The following is a 6,857-nucleotide window of genomic DNA, read 5'->3' on the forward strand; positions in this document are numbered from 1 at the left end:
AGTCATCAGACAAACACACCTTCTTCAGCCAATCAAATAACAATTACTAGAGTCTCTGTATGCAAGGCAGTGTGGGGGATACAGAAATGAACAAGACAGGATCCTTGCCCTCAAGGAACTTGAAGCCTAGCCACTAGAGAACAATACAGGAGAATATTATTTAAGTGATAAAATATGTTCTTGTGTGTGTGGCTAATTGCCTCCATGAACAACTGCCTCCTTAGCCATGAGGCAAGAAGAACTGGATGGTGCCTGGCTATCATTACTAAACATTTTGATCAAAGATTCTATAGAAAAATCCTGATCAAAAGGGGGGAAACACAGAACAGATTTTCAAATTCTCATAGATGCCACACTTTCTGGAACCATGGAGGTTGGGTGAACCTCTGAAACTATTGCCCCAAGATAACCTTTAAACCTTAAGCCAAAAATATCCCCTGAAGCCTTCTTAAAATCAGACAACAGTTTAACTTAACTAGTAAAGAATGTCTTCCTTGAGTATTGTGCATTTTTAAGTTCTATCTATATGGGATCAAATTGGCAACTTGAAAGATTAGACAGGAAACTTATAAGGGGCAGTGAGTTTATGCTAATGGAGAGGAACAATTCAGAAAAGGAGGGTGAGAATGGTTGCACAACTCGAAGAATATGATCAATGTCCCTGAACTGTACATGTAGAAATTGTCAAATTCATGTATGTTCTGCTGTATATATTCCCAACAACAACAAAAATAAATTATTTTTAAAAAATATGTTCTATCTAAACACACAATATAGGCGAGGTCAGCACAACTGGATTAAACCAAAAGCAAAGAAGTTTCCTGAATACAGCTGAACACTTCAAAGGCCAGAGTAGCAGGGACAGGGTTTTGGGGACCATGGTTTAAGGGGACATCTAGGTCAATTGGTGTAACAGAAAGTATTAAGAAAACCTTCTGCATCCCACTTTGGTGAGTGGCGTCTGGGGTCTTAAACACTAGCAAGTGGCCATCTAGGATGCATCAATTGGTCTCAATCCACCTGGAGCAAAGGAGAATGAAGAACACCAAAGACAAAGGTAAAGATGAGCCCAAGAGATAGAAAGGGCCACATAAACCAGACTACATTCGTCTGAGACCGGAAGAACCAGATGGTGCCCAACTACCACTAATGACTGCCCTGACAAGGAACACAACAGAGAATCCCTGATGGAGCAAGGGAACAGTGGGATGCAGATTTCAAATTCTAGTAAAAAGACCAGGCTTAATGGTCTGACTGAGACTAGAGGGATCCTGGAGGTCATGGTCTCTGGACCCTTTGTTAGCCCAAGACTGGAACCATTCCTGAAGCCAACTCTTCAGACAGGGATTGGACTGGACTATGGGATAAAAAATGATACTGGTGAAGAGTGAGCTCCTTAGCTTATGTAGACACATGAGCCTATGTGGGCAACTCCTGTCTGGAGGCAAGACGAGAAGGCAGAGGGGGACAGGAGCTGACTGAATGGACACAGGGAATACAGGGTGGAGGGGAGGAGTGTGCTGTCACACTAGGGGGAGACCAAGGTGTATATAAGTTTTTGTATGAGAGACTGACTTGATTTGTAAACTTTCACTTAAAAAAATTTTTTTTCACTTAAAGCACCATATATATGTGTATATATATATATAAAATATATATATGTATATATATATATACATATATATATATAAACACCAAAACCAAAACCCACTGCCATCGAGTCAATTCTGATTCATATATATATATATATATATATATATATATATATATATATATATATATATATATATATATGTTTCTGTCTAAAAATACCTGGGGAGAAAACAATCACTTCAGGCTGGAAGGAAGGTGAGGGAGAAGGCCTGAGCTGGGCATTGAAGGAGGTACTTTTGCGTATTTCTTCTCTTTCCACTGATTTCTCGTTCTTTTTCTTTTCTTTTTTCCCTTTCATGTACAACAATTTTTATAAATCAGCTGTTTCTTCAGCTCCAATCCCAAATTTTGCCACCCTGATAACACCATTAATGGTGTATTAATTTTCTATTACCACATAACAAATTACCACAAACTTAGCAGCTTAAAACAGCACACATTTTGTGGCAGCCACGCCAGAGTTGTGAAAGGAAGCAGAGCCCAGTGTGCTGCCACTGCCGCTGCCAGTGGAAAATGGCTCCAAAGGTAAAACGAAGCGGGGAAAATACACCAATGTGGCATTGTAGCCTCTCCAGATGTTTAGGGATAATATTCCAGAGAAAAACCAATTCCTCTGAATTAGGTAACCAGTCATAATGAAGAAAACTCGTTGCTGTCGAGTCAATGCCCTGTAGGACAGAGTAAAACTGCCCCATAGAGTTCCCAAGGAGCACCTGGTGGATTTGAGCTGCTGTCCTTTTGGTTAACAGCTGAACTCTTAACCACTACACCACCAGGGTTTCCATAATGAAGAAAAGTAGTCTTAAAACCTTCTGGAAATAAAAGTAAAGAAGAAACTGATTTCATGATAGTACAACAACCATCATTAGCCAGTGATTTTGTAAAAGATGATTCTTTTTTTGGTAGTTGCTATGAGTCGGAATCAACTCGACGGCAGTGGTGGTGGGTAATGGTTAAAGAAAGAGCCATGGTGGTGCAGTGGTTAAGCACTTGGCTGCTAACCGAAAGGTCGACGTTTCAAACCCCCCAGCTCTCCGCAGTAGAAAGATGTGGCAGTCTGCTTCCGTAAAGATTAAAAAAAAAAAAGATTACAGCCTCGAAAACCCTATGGGGCAGTTCTACTCTGTCCTATAGGGTCGCTATGTGTTGGAATCGACTCAATGGCAGTGGGTTTTATAGTTAAAGATATGGCCAGCTGTGATACCGATAGTGAAGATGTAAAAGGTGGAAATAATAGATCAAAAAGTGAAAGCTTGATGGGTATGTTTAAAAGGCAGCTTTCTGCAAAACAAAAGCAGAAAGGCAAGGGCAGTGCACCATACCCTCTGTGAGCTCTGCAGACAAGGATACCCTTTCCTTTGCCTCAGCACCAATGGCCCTCAAAGATGTGAAAGCTCAGAGACAAATAAGGCCAACTTTCCTCTGCAATCATCACTATAATCCAGACATTCGGCATCTTTAACCTACAAGCCTCCAAGGAGACATGTTTCAAAATGGAGGTGAGAACTCAACAACAAAAAGACAAACAACCCAATTAAAAAATGGGCAAAGGACATGAACACGCACTTCACCAAAGAAGACATCTAGCCAGCCAACAAATACATTATTAGCCACTAAGAGAGATGTAAATCAAAACAAAATTAAGATACCATCTCATATCGACAATAATGGCACTTAACAAAAAAACAGAAAACAACAAATGCTGGAGAGGCTGTGGGGAGATTGAAACTCTCATACACTGCTCATGGGAGTATAAAATGGTACAACCACTATGGAAAATGATATGGCACTTCCTCAAAAAGCTAGAAATAAAAATACCATATGATCCAGCAATCCCAGTCCTAGGTATACATCCTAGGGAAATAAGAACCATGGCAGGTATAGATATATGCACATACATGTTCATTGAAGCATTATTCACAATAGTAAAAAGATAGAAACAGCCTAAGTGCCCATCAACAGATGAATGGATAAACAAACTGTGGTACCTATACACAACGGAACTTTAACAAAAAGTTAAAGAATAACTACGAATTCGTGAAACATCTCACAATATGGATGAACCTGGAAGACATTATGCTGAATGAAATAAGTCAATCCCAAAAGGACAAATATTGTATAAGACCACTATTATAAAAACTCAAGAAAAGGTTTTCACGCAGACAGAAACATTCTTTGATGATTACCAGGGATTGGAGGGGGGAGGGGGAGAAAACCACTACACAGATAGTAGACACGTACTAACTTTGGTGAAGGGAGAGATAATACACAATATGGGGGAAGTCAGCACAATATAATCAAGTTAAAGGAAGACACTAAAAGTACCGGAGAGTAAAAGGCAATAACAGTAAATACTAATACATATACAATCCTGCAATAACAGTAATAACAAACAATAATGTACAAGTGGATACATAGGTACATATGTAAGCTGAACAGGGGTGGGAGGGCAATGGAAGTAGACCCATGTACATATATATGTTTAAAAAAAAAAACCAAACCCGTTGCTGTCGAGTCAATTCTGACTCATAACGACCTATATATATGTGTACATGCTACAAATATACCCATGTATGAAAAAAAATTTTTTTTTCATGCAACAGTGTGCACAAGGGACACAGCCATGAAAACTTCTTAGCCACAACCACATACCTCCAGGGACTGAGATACTGGGCTTTAGGGCCAAGGACCATAGTCTCAGGGGACATCTAGGTCAACTGGCACATCATAACCCATATAGACAATGTTCTACATCCTACCTTGGTGAGTAGGGGCTGGAGTCTTAAAAGCTTGCAAGCCACCATCTAAGATACAACAACTGGTTTCTTCATGTCAGGAACAAAGAAGAGTGAAGAAAACCAAAGACTCAAGGAAACAATTAGTCCAAGGGACTAATGGACAACATGAACCATGGCCTCCCCTAGCCTGAGACCAGAAGAACTAGATGGTGCCCGGCCACTGCTACTAACTGCTCTGACCAGGACCACAATAGTAGGTCACGGAGAGAGCGGGAGAGAAATGTAGAACAAAATTCAAACTCATAAATAAGACCAGACTTACTGGTCTAATAGAGACTGATAGAACCCCTGAGACTATGACCCTTAGACACCCTTCAAACTTGGAACTGAAATCACTCCCAGAGATCACATTGTAGCCATACAATAGACAAGCCTATAAAATGAACAATAATGCCAGTGAGGAATATATGCCTCAGGACAATCAACTCTAGGAGACCTAAAGGGCAGCATTTGCCCAAAAACAAAGTTCAGAAGGACCACAGGGGCAGGAAAGCTGGGCCAATTGGACACGGGGAACCCTGGCAGGAAGGGGAGAAGAGTGCTGACGCATTCAGGGGTTTGCAACCAGTGTCACAAAACACCAAAAACCCAAAACCAAGCCCACTGCTGTTGAATCGATTCCAACTCATAGTGACCCTTATACGACAGGGTAGAACTGCCCCCATAGGATTTCCAAGAAAAGACTGATGGATTCAAACTTGCCAACCTTTTGGTTAGCAGCCAAGGTCTTAACCACTACACTACCAGTGCTGGACTTGGACTTAAAGAATGGACCAAGGTTTTGACCCTTACCTCCGTGGTTTTTTTTTTTTTTTAATGTTTGAGCTGTGTATAAATTGGTGAATGAGAAACTAATTTACTCTGTAACCTTTCACATAAACAATAATAAAATGTTAAAAAAAAAAAAAAACGGAGGTGAGAGTCAAAGCCTTGGTCTATCCTTCCGGTCCAAGTCCAGCACTGAATGGGGTTAGAAAGGATTTTCATGATCTTCAATCTGAAACTGTGGGCCAAGAACAAAATACTTCATTAAAGTGTTCAGAATCTCTGAATGGAGACTTGATGAACATGTGCCTGTAGGTATTGGACTACATTCAGAATATTGCCTTTAGATGAGAGAAAATATCCTTAGGAAAGATCACATAGTTACTGTCTGGACAGTTCTTCTCCCGGTGAAGTTTCTGCCGTTCCTTCTCAAGTGAGAGGGGACTCCTTCCCTGAAGATGAGAATCAGGTAGACCAGGATCTAGTTGTTGCCCAGATATCTTTGTGGATCAGTCCATGTGAAGCTGTTCTTTGGCACCATAGAAGTCATGATGCAGAGCCCAAGAGCTAATCATAATACTGTCTCTCCACTCTCACCATTTTACCTCCAATGCAGAATAATCAAATCCAAAGCAACTTTAAATGGACTCACTGGTCCAGTCTGAAAATATGCAATATCACTTAAATTTGTAACTAACTCTGCTCTTGGCGTTGCAAGAGTTTATGCCGCTGTGCAAAGTAGTGGCACTGTGGTTGTGACAAGCCTTACAGAGGAGCTGAAGGACTTGCAAAACAAGACAGTACTGAGAACACACTGGGAGGCAGAAGAGAAGCTAGCACATGTGTCTGATGGTTCTTTTCTTGTTTGGGAGAGTTCTGACAACGGTTACGTTTTCAGCTTGAGCTTTCGCTCCGTGGTAAAATACTTCACACTAGATTTGAACACTCAAATGGTAGGTTTAGCTTTTACGAACAACTAAATACAGAAGGCCATACTTCTACAGTTGATCTAATTGAACATTCAATCAGGGACTCTGAAAATGGTGTTTTTTGTTGTTCAAGGTTTTGGTTGCCTGGATGTGCAACTCACCCTGTCAGGCTGACCAGTCCAGTATCACAGTTCCTACAGGTATATCGCTATACTGGTGTCATTTTGTTATAGATCAGTATACCAGAGTAGGCTTATTTCAAAAACTGCCTTTGCCAGACAAAATGAAGGATTATTTACAGGAGAAGCATTAATGGAAGATTATGAGAACCCTGCATCTTGCACTTTGGGAACAAGGAAAAGAGATTTAAGTACAGTTTACAAGCTTTCGTTGCCATTGAAATCTTTTGCCACTCCAATAGTATCAGTTTTATATGTAAATGAGTTTAGGGGCGGGGAAGTGTCAGCAAGGTGTCCTGGGTTTATTTTGATTCTTTAAAAAAGAAAGTTTTGAGGTTTTAGAAGTATGAATTATCTTTCATCAATGTGCAAAATAATCGCACTGTAGATTTTGAGACTCTCCTTAACCCCCTCCCAATTTTTTGCTGCTATCCATTGTGATTCTTCTGCATTAAAGCACATTTCAACCCCAAAGAATTGGAAAGTCATTCCCAAACAAATACATGTACACATATGTTCATAGCAGCATTATT

The 6,857-nt window shown here is 40.3% G+C and overlaps 1 pseudogene; it reads left to right on the top strand.

The window, feature by feature from the left end:
• The first annotated feature begins 2,439 nt into the window (after positions 1–2,439).
• LOC126069535 (suppressor of cytokine signaling 6-like) lies at positions 2,440–6,458 on the top strand (annotated as a pseudogene).
• Positions 6,459–6,857: the final 399 nt, after the last annotated feature.

Source organism: Elephas maximus, chromosome X, assembly GCF_024166365.1.
Source record: "Elephas maximus indicus isolate mEleMax1 chromosome X, mEleMax1 primary haplotype, whole genome shotgun sequence".
Lineage (NCBI taxonomy): Eukaryota > Metazoa > Chordata > Mammalia > Proboscidea > Elephantidae > Elephas > Elephas maximus.